The sequence below is a fragment of the Petaurus breviceps genome, unplaced genomic scaffold (genome assembly GCF_028583685.1).
Source record: "Petaurus breviceps papuanus isolate PSGF00001 unplaced genomic scaffold, PetGlider_PUasm1.0 151, whole genome shotgun sequence".
In the NCBI taxonomy this organism is placed as follows: Eukaryota; Metazoa; Chordata; class Mammalia; order Diprotodontia; family Petauridae; genus Petaurus; species Petaurus breviceps.
This window is the reverse complement of record NW_027185712.1, coordinates 728,179-743,929: the sequence shown is the minus strand read 5'-3', so window position 1 is coordinate 743,929 and position 15,751 is coordinate 728,179. Positions and strand designations below refer to the sequence as shown.

At 37.6% G+C, this 15,751-nt stretch overlaps 1 protein-coding gene across 6 annotated transcripts in view; it reads left to right on the top strand.

The window, feature by feature from the left end:
* Nucleotides 1–15,751, top strand: part of ARK2N (arkadia (RNF111) N-terminal like PKA signaling regulator 2N) — a 128,898-nt gene that overhangs the window by 48,138 nt on the left and 65,009 nt on the right. Inside the window, exon 1 of one of the 6 annotated variants that reach the window (XM_069075347.1) lies at nt 8,182–8,661. The exons of 4 other annotated variants lie outside the window; for them this stretch is intronic. The gene's annotated coding sequence lies outside the window, so the exon portion shown is untranslated. Of the gene's footprint in view, nt 1–8,181; nt 8,662–8,690; nt 9,080–15,751 lie in introns of those variants that run through there. One more of the 6 variants, XM_069075336.1, reaches the window with a different exon arrangement.

The following is a 15,751-nucleotide window of genomic DNA, read 5'->3' as shown; positions in this document are numbered from 1 at the left end:
CTTCCTTCCTTCCTTCCTTCCTTCCTTCCTTCCTTCCTTCCTTCCTTTGCTTTTTTGGAGGGGGGAATGCAGGGCAATTGGGGTTAAGTGACTTGCCCAAGGTCATATGTCTAGTAAGTGTTAAGTGTCTGAAGCTGGATTTGAACTCAGGTCCTCCTGACTCCAGGGCTGGTGCTCTATTCCCTGTGCCACCTAGCCGTCCCACTTGCCTCTTTTTCTGTCCCTAGCACTTAGTATAGTGTTTGGCTGTTACATAGTAGGCACTTAACAAAAGTTTATTGAATGACTTTACAGAAAATTGAGACATAGACAAAGTAACTTTCCCAGATTCAGTTAGTAAGCTCTGAGGTGAAATGAGAGGATTGGTTAATATAAGAAAGGGCAAGAGTATGCTATTTTGAGGCAAAACCAAGATTTTCATTAAGAGGTAGGAAGACTATTGGAAGAGGAGATTGTGGATATACATAAGCCTTACCCTGTCTCTGTTCTGTCTTGTGCCTCAAAAGATCTCATTTATTCATTCATCTATCCATCCACTTATTTATCTATTTATTAATTTATTTATTTGTGATAAGTTTTTATTGATATTTTCTGTTTCTTATATCACTGTAGTATCCCTTCCTCTTTCTCAAATAGGTTTTTTTTAAAGAGAGGAAAAAAAGTTAAAACACTGAAAAAAATCTGAAAGCAGATACAATGTATAATACCTAAGGATCTCACACATCCTTGAAAGGACAGATTGGGAGTGTGTTCTCATATTTCTTCAAGTCCCACTTGATTTTTATGATTTTGTTACATTTGGTTTTGATATTTTGGTGTCTCATTTTTTCCAGTTACATTGTTGTAGTTACTGGGTATATTGTTTTGTTGGCTTAGCTTACTTCACCATATGTTCTTTTTTTTTTTTTTAAAGGGAGTTGGGTTAAATGACATGCTTAAGATGACACACTTAGTAAGTGTCTCAAACTAGATTTGAATTCAGGTTCTCCTGACTCCAGGGCTGGTGCTCTATCCATTATGCCTCCTAGCTGTCCCTACTGTATATCAATTCTTGTAATTTTTTTTCCCCTTATCTCTCTCTTTTTAAAATTTATTTGTAGGGATAGCTAGGTGGCACAGTGAATAGAGCACTGGTCCTAAAGTCAGGAGGACCTGAGTTCAAATCCAGCCTCAGACACTTAACACTTATTAGTTGTGTGACCTTGGGCAAGTCACTTAACCCCAATTGCCCCCCCCACCCCCCCAATTATTTACTTACTTTCAGTTTACAACATTCAGTTCCACAATCCCTTGAGTTCCAATTTTCCCTCCCTCCCTCTCTTCCCCCCTTCTGTCCCCACCATGGTGGTGTGCAATCCAATATAGTTTCTACAGATACCTTCACATTAAACATTAGTCAAGTAAGAACAAGAAAGAAGGAACAAAACAAAACAAAAAAGAGAGAGAGAGCAAGTAGTTTGCTTCAACCTGCATTCAGACTCTGTAGTTCTTTCTCTGAATGTGGATAGCCTTTTCCATCATGAGTCTTTTGGAGTTGGCTTACAGCCTTGCATTGCTGAGAGGAGCCCAGTCCATCAAAGTTAGTATCTGTAATTACATACAGTGTTCTCCTGGTTCTGCTCTCCTCACTCAGCATCAGTTTATATAAGTCTCTCCAGGTTATTATGAAGTCTTGTCTGCTCCTCATTTCTTAAAGCGCAATAGTATTCCATTACATTCATATGCCACAACTTGTTTAGCCATTCTTCAATTGATGGGCATCCCCTTGATTTCCAGTTCTTTGCCACTACAAAAAGAGCTGCTATAAATATTTTTCTACATACATTTGATTTTTAGTCACATTTGATATTTTCCCACTTGTATGATATCTTTGGGATACAACCCTAGAAGTGGTATTGCTGGGTCAAAGGGTATGCACATTTTTATAGCCCTTTGGACATAGTTCCAAAATGTTCTCCAGAATGGTTGGATCAGTTCACAACTCCACCAACAATGTATTGGTATTCCAATTTTCCCACTCTCCAGCATTTATCGTTTTCCTGTTTTGTCATCTTAGCCAGTCTGACCAGTGAGATGTGGTACCTCAGAGTTGTTAGTTCTTGTAGGTCTTTCCATGCTTCTGTGCATTCATTACACATATCATTTCTAATAGTATAATAATATTCCATTAAATTCTTGTGCCAGAGTTTGTTTAGCAATTCCTCAGTTGATAGTCATCTGCTTTGGTTCCAGTTTTTAGCTATTACAGAAAGTGCTGCTATAAATATTTTAGAGGATACGGAGATTTTTTTTTTCTTATGATTTACTTCTTTGGAGTATAAGCTCAATAGTAGAGTTTTTAGTTCAAAGGGGATAGATATTTTAATCATCTTTTTTGCATTATTACAAATTGCAATCCAAAATGGTTATACTATTCAGCAGCTCCACCAGCAGTATATTTTTTTAAAGAGAGGAAAAAAAAGTTATAACACTGAAAAAAATCTGAAAGCAGATATAATGTATAATACCTAAGGACCTCACACATCCTTGTGAGCAGTGTATTACTGTGATTTTATTATTATTGTCATTATTATTTTTTACAACTCTTCCAACCTGATATTTTTTGGGTCATTTTTGCTAATTTGCAAGGTGTGAAGTAAAACCCAGTTGTTTTGATTCGCATTTCTCTTATTATTGCTGATTTGGAGCATTTTTTTCCTGGGATTGTGAAAACCTTGACATTCTTTTGGGAATTGTTTGCTCCTGTGCTTTGACTATTTATTGGGGAATGACTATTAGTCCCTCTCTCTCTATCTGTCTCTTTATTTCTCGTGTACGTGCGCATGTGCGCACACACACACACACACACACACACATTCTATATCTTGGATACCAAACCCTTATCAGAGAAATTTGATACAAAGATTTTTTTCCCATTCTACTACTTCCCTCCTTATCCTAGATACATTAATGTCTGTGTAGAAGCTTTTCAGTTTCAAGTTCCGTCTTCTCCTGTAAACACAGTATTATGTTCCTTCAGTTACTTTGATCTTTTTTTAAGGTGGCCTTGTTCCCTCTGGCTTTCTTCTCCTTATCCCCCACCCCTATCTCCATTCCTTGTTCTTATTTGATATTCCCCTTTCTCCTTTCCTTCATCTAGTCCTGTTCCTTAGTTTTTGAATTTCATTTTTTGTGTCCTTTTTTAAAAAGGCTTTCTTTCACTCTCAATCCATCATCTTTCTGTTTACTCTAGATGTGCATTCTCTGATTCTTGGCACTTATAATATCTGACATCTCTCCTTTTTCTATTCTTTATGCCTATAAAAGATTCTAGACTTTCCTCCCTAGACATTTTCTTCTACTATCTTATAGGGCATGGATTCCCCATGAATTCCCTTTTCTCATTGTGCATCATTTCCAGAACAATGACAGTTATTGAAGATGCCAGAGAGGACACTGCTTGATGGTAGGGCCCTTCCCCCATCATGTCTCTGATTATATAGCCCACCACTGATCTGTATACCCTCTCTTGTTGACCTTTTTTCCTCCCTACATTTGCCTGGAAACTGCTCCTTCAAGTATCAGTTGCCCCCAGGGCTTTCAAATTCCCCCCAAATCCCCTTTCAGGACAAGTAGAGTTTTCAAGCTCCAAATCCCCCAGACTTCATCTCTTTTCCTTGACCATTTCTCTTCACCCACAGGAGCATTCATCAGTTTAACAACCTTCTACCTCCAAAGTAAGGCCTTCTTTTATTACCCCTTTTCAAACTCTTCTCCCCACTTAACCCTTCTCCCCCCCCCATAGGCCCTTCTCTTTTTGAGTTCACAGAGGGTACTTTACCTTCATTGCTAGCCCTTGCTTTGATCTCAGTGCATTATTCATACTTCTTTTCTCCTATTCCTTCTTTCCCCTACCTCCTTAATGTAATCTCATGAAAGAAACATTTACCTGTAGGTAGGGTGTTGCCAGGTTTTGTCTGTAATATTTCCTGCATCTTCACTGCTACCTGTTATTTAACCCCCAAAGAAATTATAGTCAAAGGGGAGAGTGTCAGGATGTAAGTGAAGAAAATAAAATAAGAAGGGGGAAAAAGATTGAAAATATGAAAGATTTAATAGATAATCCATAAAAATTTGAAGATTATATTATAACATCCCAATTCTTATTGTATATCAATAAATAATAGTTTGTGTATAAGAAGTGTCTGCCACTTGTTGGGTGCTATATCCTTATTTATTCCCTGCCTTTCCCAATTTCCAGCATCTTAGATTTTTAGTCACATTTAATTTTTGGCATGGACTTCTGCATTTTTTATAAGGTCATTACCATGTGATTTTATTTCCTCTAGGTTTGCTCTGCTATAATATATAGTGAGAGGAACCAAGGTTATAGAATGAGAATATCTCAGCTAAAGTCACAATTTGTGCTGCTTAGCAAACTATGTGACCATGGGCATGTCACTTATCCTTTCTAAGTCTTAATTTACTTGTCAACAAAATGGGAGTAATATTGAACTACCTACCTCACATGATGTAATTACAGCTTTTTGTAAACCATTCAAACTTTAAAGTGCTATATAAATGTCAGCTATTATTTTGTGATTGTGGACTATCATTAGTGATAAGCAATTTTGTTTTTCAGCTCTTATTCCAAAGACTGACATTGTAGTTATTGGTCTGGTTGCTAGATAGTTCTTCACTTTTACATATGTGCTTGTTTCTTTGGTTCATGTTGACCTCATTCACCCTAAGCACTACTGCCAAATTAATTCCTTTCTGTATCCTCTGGGATGATCTGATTTCATCTGCACTGCTTAGTAGTTAGTCAAGGAAGGATGAAACATTGTTGAATAGAAGAGCCTACCTTTCCTAAACTGAGATTTTAGAGGTAGTATTGGGAAAAACTTAAGTCTGATCCCTACCCTGGTATAATCACTAATCACTTCTCTTGGTTCTGCTGCATTTCAGTTGGGAATCGATGTTAATACAATGTTTTTTGACTGCCAAAACTTCTTTGGAGGTTTAGATTGTTGAGGTATAACCATTATATAAGATAGTTCATTTTTCACCTATGCCAAATTAATATGAACACATGATCCTTCACTTCTAGGGTGATATAAAAACACCTCTGTCCTTACTTCCAGTCTTGACTCTTTAATTGCCTGTTGAACATTGTGAACTGAATGTCCCATAGATGTTTTAAATTCAGCATATCTAAACCTGAACTCATTATCTTTTGCCTCTAAACCCTCCTCTTTTCCTGACTTCCCTAGTGTGAGGGTACTGCCATCCTCCCAGGCATCCAGGATCAAAACCTGAAGTGTCATTCTTGTATCCTCACTCTCTTTCACTCCCCATATCTAATTAGTGCTTAAGTCCCATTATTTCTACCTCTATAAGCTTTTTTTGTATATGCTGTCCCTCTAACTGTGCTACTACCCTGGTGCAAGACCATCTTTTCCTCATGCCTGGACTATTGAAATAAACTATCTGTTGGTCTTCCTCCTTCAAGTGTCTCTTCCACTTGAATCTTATCTCTTTCACTCATCTGTCAAACTGATCTTTTTATTGTATATGTCTGATTGTGCCACTCCCCATATTCATTAAACTCCAGCGGGCTACTACCTCTTACTTACCTTGAGGATCAAATATAAAATCTTCCCTGTGACTTTTAAAGCTGTTCATAACCTGTCCCTTTCCTACCTTTCCAATCTTCTTATATTTCACTCTTTCCCACCTACCTGATGCAGAGTATTGTGGGAGTGCCCTCCTTCTTCCCATATAGGGCACTCCCATCTCCTGATTCTGAGTATTTTCACTGACTTTCCCATGGCTGGAATTCTCTCCTTTATTCCCCATGTTTTGGATTTCTATACTTTCTTTAGACCTTACCTAAAAATCCCACCTATGCCACCTTTCCTGATCCTCCTAAATACTACTCCTTACCCTCAATTTATTACCCTCAATTTTCCTTGTAGATATCATTTGTACATAGTCATTTGCATGTAGATTCCCCCCATTAGACTGTGAGCTTCTTGCAAGCAGGGACTCCCCTCCCCCGCCTTCTTTGAATCTCTGGTACTTAGCACAGTGCCCTGACAGACCTAGTAGGTGCTTAATAAATGTTTATTGACTTGGTGAGAATCTTAATGAGTTAATGTTTCTTTATCAAACATTCTTTTTGTTTTTTGCTTTTTGGAGAGGGGAAGGTAGGGCAGTTGGGGTTAAGTGACTTGCTCAAGGTCACATGACTAGTTTTTGTGTTTAAGTGTCTGAGGTCAAATTTAAACTCAGGTCCTCCTGACTCTAGGGCAGGATACTGCACCACCTAGCCGCCCCATGAAACATTCTTAAAAATCTAGACTTGCACCTTATTTCAAAGCATATTCAATATGTTCTTTAACCAGATGTGTCTGCTACAAGGATATGATTTTCTATATACTTTGTGACAAGAGAAATTAATTTTCTTTGATTGGACATACTTGAAGATGTAAAGGCCAGCATTTTTTTCATCTTCTTACTATTTTCAGATAGTTAGGCTATAATAATTCTTTCCCTTAATCCTCCCTGCTTTTCCCTTTCCTTCAGTTTCCTAACATCTAGAGAAAGACTTTTTGTGGGCTTTGGTAGTTCCTCTGGATTATTTAGCAGGAGCTTTCTGTAAAGATGTTAGTGGGTGGGGTGGCTAGATGGCACAGTGAATAGAGCACCGGCCCTGGAATCAGGAGGACCTGAGTTCAAATCTGGCCTCAGACACTTAACACAAAAAACTAGCTATGTGACCTTGGGCAAGTCACTTAACCCCAACTGCCCTCCAAAAAGCAAAAAAAAAAAAAAAAAAGATGTTAGTGGATAAGAATGTGGAATTTAAGTTTAGGGGATCTCTGAAATATGTGAATAAAAATTATAGCTCACATTTATGTAACTTTTTTGTTTTATACAGCCCTTACAACATTCTTATGAAGTGACCAGTGGGCCAGTTATCCCTAATATATAGACAAAAAATCTGAAACTCAGAGTGGCTGTGATTTGCTCATGGTTGCATAGCTGGGATGTATTGGAACCAGGAGTCACTGTCACTCTTATGGGGAGGATAGACAGAAAAACTAAACAGGAAAGGAAATATAGAGCCATTTTTACATGCTAACATGAACTATGGAAGTTCAAGGGTGAGATCATTTGTTGAGGTTTGCATACTTTGTGTCCCTTAGAACTCAAGTAAAGCTTATTGGAAGCAGGGGAATTTTGTACCTCATTCACCATTTGGTTTTTGTACTAAAATTATCCAAGAGAGTCTACATGTCCTGATTTCCAAATTTACATTATTTAAGAGCAAAGGCTTAAAAAAAATACAGAAAGGCCCATACCAAAGGCCTGATTTTAGTACGTCTGTTGAAGACTATTGTTTATTGATCTTCAGTCACAGGAGTGAAACTTTTAGCAACTTTAGCATCATCTTTAAATGTGGATGGCAATAGTACATTAATCCTGGTGGACAATGTGTCTTACATTCCAACCAATACAGTAGTCTCCCAAGGGAAATTAGTAGCAGTTCTTTAACTTGACATTTAAAACTAGATTAGATAAAACCTGTAGAAGGTATTCAGTCTGAACTAATCCTGCACTGGCAAAGTAAAAGGCTAGATCACCTCTAAGGCTTTTTCATCTTTAATTTCTGTGCCTGGGAAATTATTACATTATTTAATCCAAAAGGTCACAAAGATCTTTGTTGTTAATCTCAGTACAGTGACAACCCCTTCAAAGTTGTCCTGCTATTTTAAAAATGAAACCTTGGAATTCTCTGTTTACCAAAGTTTTGTTTTGATTGATAGCATGATGAGAACTTGGTAATTTTCAACAACAGTTGGTTTTTTACAGACATGTGGAGAAGTATTGTATAAGTTAATCAATTCATATAGATAAGTTAAAGATCTTAACAGTTGGGGAAAGGTGGGGATGTGATATAAATTTCTTGGAAGTAAGAGTGATGTAAGCTAGAACTATTTTTATATTGTACAAAAAAAGTTATACTAAGAAACAGTTCAGTTACCATTTCATGGGCTGTACGTGTGTCAACTTGTGGTTTCAACGGAAAAGTGCCTGTGGCAACAGAATAACTTCTAACAACAAAGTGTTTAAGTTCATGTTTATAATTTTAGGAAAGAAAGTGCAATTCTTTTTTTTTTTTTTTTTTTTAAGCAATCGGGGTTAAGTAACTTGCTCAAGGTTACAGGGCCAGTTATTTCTGGGTGTGGTGCTGAGTGTCTGAGCCCGGGATTCAATCTCCAGGTCGTCCCAACACTGGAGCCAGTACTCTTACTCGCTGAGCCACCTGGCCGCCCCTAAGCAATTGGGGTTAAGTAACTGTGATAGTAATGGAACATAAAGATTCCCCTGTATTGGCTTGGTTTTCAAATTGATTGTGTTAAAACCCAGAGCTTGTTAATCCCACCTGTGGGATGGACTTGTTGATGTGAAAAGAGAGTCCTGAACTGGGAGGAGCTGGTGACATAGATTTGGAGAGACAAGAGAGAGGCGGAAGACCTTTTTTTGGAAGCAGCACCTCAGTGGAGGGAGAGAGAGAGACTGAGAAGGATTGCTGGGGCCACTTTGAATCGCCCTGGACTTTTGAGACCTGCCCCCTGAGCTGCCAAGGACTGAGGAGACATGGCTGTTTTGCTGGTACTTTGTCTGTCTGTTTTGATGTTGTTTTGCCAGATTTGTCCACTGGTGAAAGACAGTCCTGTTGTTGAAGAAGTCCTGGAACCTGGCTTTTGGCTAAGAAGCCCTGAGACTGTCCTGCAGACAGAGAGTGAATACTGTCCACTGGTGAAGGACAGTGCTGTTGTTGCAGGGGTCTGGGAACCTTTCTGTTGGTTCAGAAGCCCTGAAGAAGGATTTTCTGGTTGTATGTTTACAGAAATCCTGGGAGAGGGTTTTGCTAATGTTTTCAGGGGTTCTAGGACTGTTCTACAGACAGAGGATGAATTGATGAAGGGACTGGCAATGTATCTTGTGGCCTTGCTGAGCCTTGTCTCCCCAGGAACTAAGATTGCTGAGAACTTGCCTGTGTCAAGATGAAGAAAAGACCTCCATTTGGGTATTAAGTGCTGTGTTTAAACTTGAAGTAACTGTGGGGTAGATTCAATTGAGATCCAGGGGTGGGGAACTTTTGACCTTTTGGTGCTCTGTGATTGACAAATGAAGGTACTTTACTTATGTTTGGAAACTAATCTCCATTTGAGAAGAGGGGCTTTGTGGTGGACTAAATGAAGGTATATCCTAGGGGTGGAGAAGTATTTAGACCAGGAACTTTGTAATTGATTGAATGATTGGAAGGTCCTGGGGTGGGGTAGTCCTTGGAGATTATTTAATCACTTATAGTAAATGCTGTATTTGGAATGATGTCATGTTTTGATCTTCTCTGTTCTTAGTTGGTCACTGAATAAAATGGAGAGCACCTATGCTGGCATTTTGAACCTTGGGAATTTGCCTTTCCTTGGCAATTACATTACAGTAACTTGCTCAAGGTTACACGGTCAGGTGTTTCTGGGTGGGTGCTAAGTGTCTGAGCCCGGGATTCGATCTCCAGGTCTTCTCAACACTGGAGCCGGTGCTCTTACTTGCTGTGCTACCTGGCCGCCCCAGAAAGTGCAATTCTTAGGTTCTACCATTCAGTTAAACAGACATTTATCTAAGGTCACCCATGTTTCTGTTAAAAGGATGCTGGGTTAAGGGTGGCCCTAAAGGCCATGGTGACTGATTTTGTTCATTTTCACCTATGGATTATGATTTAGGAGTAAAAGGCAAGCCTTATTTGCATGTGTGTGAAAAACAGTTTGACTTTGAAAGCATTTTCCTGATAAGAGTATCTGATCTATAAAAAGTAGCATTAGGAGAGGATTAATCCGACTTCTGCCTTAGTATTGTATTTTGTAAGGTCATATTGGTCATTTTTCTGACTATGCTCTTTGTTCTGAATTCTCAGATTATGTGTGTTTGGGTACAAAAATAAAAATTGTTATATGAAAGCCTTTAATTTTTTAGAGTAACATAAATTCTTTTGTCATCCAGATAAATTTTTGTTTTCTTTTTTATTCAAAGATTCAAAGATTCAAGCTTCCTCACTCTTTTCCTGCAAACCCTCCACTCCAAAAAAAATTTCAAACCATACAGCAACTGGATCTCACCTCTTATATGATTTTAACATAAAATTTAGACAACATCAGTGCTGTAGAAACTTCATGGTCATCAAGCCTCATTTATCAGCTCTACTAGAAGGAAAGTAATAGTATGGATAAAATGATAGTAGAATGTATTTTCATTTTTATTTTTTCGCAGATTTGTTTTTGATCCCCCCTACTGTGTGCCTTTGTTAGGTAGGGTGACAGGGGGAAGTATACAAGAGATAATGGTGTGATCTAGGAAGAGGAGAGGTTAAGTTTTGTTTGTTTGTTTTTTGGGAGGAGGGAAGGCTGATTTGGCAGCAGTATATAAAATCTGTAAGATTTGGAAGAGACTAGAAGCAGAGCTTATTGTAATAACTACATAAGAGCTTAGATAGGGGAAAAGACAGAATCAAAGATATGTTGTGTTAAATGTGTTAGAACTCATTTCTGGGATTACCAGAAATTGTCCATTTTATTTTGTAAAGGAATTTTGTCATTACGCAAAAATAAGTCTGCTTTGGGGACTTAGAAATGGTTTTACTTTAGAAAATTTTATTACATTTATTATAATGGGATTTGGCCCATTTTTTTTCTTTGGGTTCTGTTTTTCATTGTATTCATTGGTAGGTAATTCACTAATTTTTCTATGGCCTGTTTATTTGTCCAGGAAATTTTAAAATTCATTTCAGGTCTTTTAAAATTATAACTTTTAAAATATAACTGGTTGTGATATAGGAACATGCATAGAAAAATAGAAATGTTACCTCTTTTTTTTGGAAAGACAAAAAAGTAAAATAATACAATGGGATTTATTTTGTTTTTGTTTTGAGACGGGATTTTCCTGTCTTTCCCAGACTAAAAGTGAAGTATTCACTCAAGGGCCTGATTCTGTTAGTGATCAGCATGGGAACTTTTTCATTTTCTACCTGGGCCAATTTGCCTGTCCTTATAAAGGCTTGTGGTTTCCTCCTCCTGGGAATCTTAGGATATTGATGTTAGCTAGACTTAGTGCCGATATCTAAACAGCTGGGCAGCTCAGAACTGTGGAGCTAGAAGAGTTAGTTCACCAGTGCCACCTTCTCCAGTAACAGAGATAATAGGTGTGCAGCACCATGCCCAGTATGCAGTAAAATTTCAAATACTTGTTCAGAGTTCCTTAGGACATATTCTTGTCAACAGGTTATATTTCTGTATTTTGTTGTTTGATTGTTTTTTGTTTTTGTCGGTCATTTCAGTCATGACTGACTCTTCATGCCTCCCTTTTGGGGCTTTTTTTTGTCAAAGATACTTGGTGTGGTTTGCCATTTCCTTCTCCAAATCATTTTACAGATGAGAAACTGAGGCCAACAGGGTTAAGTGAGTTGCCCAGGGTCACAAAGCTAAGTGTCTGAGGTAGAATTTGAACTCAGGTCCTCCTGACTCTAGGACTCCATTCACTGCACCACCTAGCTGCCCCAAGACTATTGCTTTTTGCAGATAATGTGGTCCTATAATTCGAGAACCCTAGAAAGTCAGCTAAAAAAAAACTAATTGAAACACTTAACTTTAGTAGAATTATAGGATATAAAATAAACCCACACAAATCATCAAGATTTCTGTATAATACCAACAAAACTGAGTGCTAAGAGTTAGAGAAATTCCATTTAAAATAATTGTAAACATTATAAAATACTTGGGAGTACTTACCAAGACATAGGAACTATATGAACACAATTACAAAACACTTTTCAAATAATGATAGATGTAAAGAATTAGAGAAATTTTAATTACTCTAGGGTAGGTTGAGCCAATATTTAAAAAAATGTCAATACTACATAAATTAATTTACTTGTTTAGTGCCATACCAGTCAAACTATTTTGACTGAATTATTTTATAGAGCCAGAAAAAATAATAGCAAAAATCGCCTGGAGGATCAAGAGATCAAGAATATCAAAGGTATCAAGAATATCAATAAAAAAATGTGAAGGAAGGGACTGTAGTGTTTCTCAGTTGAATTTGGGTGGTTTCTATTCATTACTTCAACCCATTCCATTGCACCACTCTAGCCAGAGTGGTTATTGAGTGATGGGGTTGCTCCTGTATTTCTATATGGCAGCATTGGACCAGGCCCTGGAGCCCTTGGGGCATGAGTTGCCACATTCACACCTCACAAAGATTTTCTGTTGTAGAGATCCATAACACCTCCTATACCCATCTAACCCATCTATAACTCTTGCTCTTTCAAATAACAGAGTTTACTTTGAAGCCTTTTCCTTTTTTTCTTTGATCTCTGGAATACAGATTTAGTATGGTATTTCTGGGCCAAAGGGTAAGCAGTTTCATAGCTCTCTGGATATGGTTCCAAATTATTCTCTGAATGGTTGGACTACTTAACAGCTCCACCAAAAAGCTTTCTTGTACGAACTGTCCCACATCACCTCCAGCATTTGTCATTTTCCTTTTGTTATCTTAGACAATCTGATGAGGGTAAGATGGTACCTCAGGGTTATTTCAGTTTACATTGATTTCTCCAATTATGAGTGGTTTAGACAATTTTTTCATTTGACTATTGATAGCTTATATTTCTTCCTCTGAAAACTGACTTCATATCTTTTGGCAAATCATCAATTGGAGAATAGCTTATTTTTATAAATTTGGCTCAGTTCCCTGTGTTTAAAAAATTGACACCTTTATCAGAAAAACACGATATAAAAGCACTTTGCAGTTTCCAGCTTTCTTTCTCATTTTGGCTGCATTTTTACTTCCGTGTATTGTGTGCCTAATCTATTCCACTCATCAACCACTCATTTCTCATCAAGTAGCAGATTGTTTCGATGCTTATCACTTTGTAGTATAGTCTGAAATTTGATACTATACTTGTACAGCTTCACTTGTTTTCAGTATAAGTATGCCTTGTGTTAGAAGACCCTGATTGAGATGAGAAGCAGTGGCCAAACCAAGTAGGTTGGAACATCAAGGAAACCAGGAAGAAGTTTGAAATGGAGCTCACATACCATGAGCATGAGGTAATATTGATGAGACATCAAGAAGAGTTTTAAAGGATGGAGAAGCTACATAACAAGGTGGTGTAGAAACTAAGCAGTTGAGCTCAATTAGAGGAGTTAGGCAAAATTGTGAGGAAGAAATAAGATGGTAAAAGGAAGAAATGGTACAGTGGCCACAAGCTTACTTTGAATTTCTCTTCTTCTACAGGAAGGTGGTATATCTTCTGTACTTCAGGGCTGATCTTGCTCATTAAAATTAGACATAGTCCTCTTTTCTTTTCTGGCAATGACCTGGGAGGCAGTAGATGACCTTAACTTTTCTAATTTAAGGTCTTTCCCAGGCGCCATAGCCTCCTAATTGATCTTCCTTTTTGCAGTCTTTTTTCTCCTTAAACTATCCAACATATTCTTCCCAAGGGACAAGTCTGTGTAATTCCCCTGTCATAAAACCTGTTGTGGTTCACTATTTGCCTCTAGGATAAAATACAAACTCTTCAACTTGGCATTTAAAATGCTCCACGATATGGTTTCAATCTGTCTTTTCAACCATATTTCACATTCTTCTTCACAAAATTTCCATCTAAACTGGAACTTGGTCCATTTGATGTGACATTCTGTTTCCTGTCTTTTCAGAATCCTTTTCTTATTCAGGGCTGGTTGTTGTCTCTCTCCTACATCAAATGGTCTCGTATTTACTTAGTTTTATATAAGAAGTAGATGACTGGGCTGCTAGGTAGAGCAGTGAATGAAGTACGGGCCATGAAGCCAGGAGGATCTGAATTCAAATGTTACCTCAGACACTTGAGTCACTTAACCACAATTGCCTTGCCTTCCCCCCTCAAAACAAAACAAAACAAAACTAGATGACCTCTGAGCTCTCTTCTGGTTCTAAAATTATGATCTTTTAGTATTAAAACACCCCTCCCCCCCAAGTATAAGCACATTGAGTGTAGGTACTTTTTTTTTTAACTTTGATTTTTGTGTGCTGGAGCAATGCCTTGCATATATTAGGTGCGTTGCAAGTTTTTGTTGAAATGAATTTTTAAAATCTGTTGTCATTTCTTTTGGTCAGGGCCAAAGACATAATATCACCATTTGTCTTCTTGAAACAGAAAACTGTCAACCAAGTGAAATATTTAATTTGTCTCCCTTGAACATTAAAAAAAATTTTTTTCATGATGCTTTTTTTCTCGTTATAATTATTTACAGATATTCTCTTCTTCCCTCAATCTGTGGAGCTCTTCCTTATAACATAAACAATTAAGTAGAACTAATAAATCCATAACCTTCAGTTATTCTTTCAAGATCATTAGAAGTTCTGAGAGGAAACAGGCAGAAGCAACACAGGAAATGGTGAGGAACAGTGAAGACTCAGTAGAACTCTGATTTTTAAGAATTGCCTTGACTTTTGAGTACATAACTGTGAGTTACTGGGAAAGTTGTTATAGTGATGTTAGTATATGCTTTCATTATATGCACCAGATGTTTATCAAAGTTGTCTTTAATGTTTTTAAAAGTCAAACCTATTTTAGATTTATTTAGGGGAGCTTGCTATTTAAAAGAATAATAATAACAGCTAGCTTTTATATAGCGCTTTAAAAGTTTGTAAAGGACTTTACACATGCATATGTATATATACACATATATATGTATGTATACACACATGGAATTCTTTTTCACTTATTTAAATGGCTATTTAATATTTATTTATTTGTAGTGTTCTTTTTTAAAATTTTGAGTTCTCAGTTCTCTGCCTTCCTCCCACACCCTCAGAGAAGACAACTAATTTGTTATTAATTGTACGTGTGAAGTCATGTAAAACATTTCCACATGAGCTATATTTTTTTTAAAAAGCAAGAAAAATAAGGATCATTGTATTGATCAGCATAGTGAAGTTTTTCACAGTTGATCATTACAACATTGCTATTATTGTACACAATAATTTCCTGATTCTTCTCACTTCACTTTGCATCAGTTCTTGCCATGTTTTTCTGAAACTATTTCTCTGGTCATTTTTTTAAAAAAAATAAGCAATTGGGATTAAGTAATTTTTGCTCAAGGTTACATGGCCAGTTAATTTGTGTGGGTGCCAAGTATCTGAGGCCGGAACCGACATGGTGCTCTTACTCACTGTGCCACCTGGCTGCCCCTCTGGTCATTTCTTGTAGTACAATAGTATTGCCTCACAATCATATGCCACAACTTGTTCAGTTATTTCCCAGTTGATGAGCATCCTGTCGATTTTTTTTTCTTTTTTTTTTATTTTAACCAATCGGGGTTAAGTAACTTGCTCAAGGTTACATGGCCAGTTATTTCTGGGTGTGGTGCTGAGTGTCTGAGCCCAGGATTTGATCTCCAGGTCGTCCCAACACTGGAGCCGGTGCTCTTACTCGCTGAGCCACCTGGCCGCCCCTAAGCAATTGGGGTTAAGTAACTTGCTCAAGGTTACACGGCCAGGTGTTTCTGGGTGGGTGCTAAGTGTCTGAGCCCGGGATTCGATCTCTAGGTGTTCTCAACACTGGAGCCGGTGCTCTTACTTGCTGTGCTACCTGGCCGCCTCCATCCTGTCGATTTTTAATTTTTTGCCACCACAAAAAGAGTTTCTATAAATATTTTTT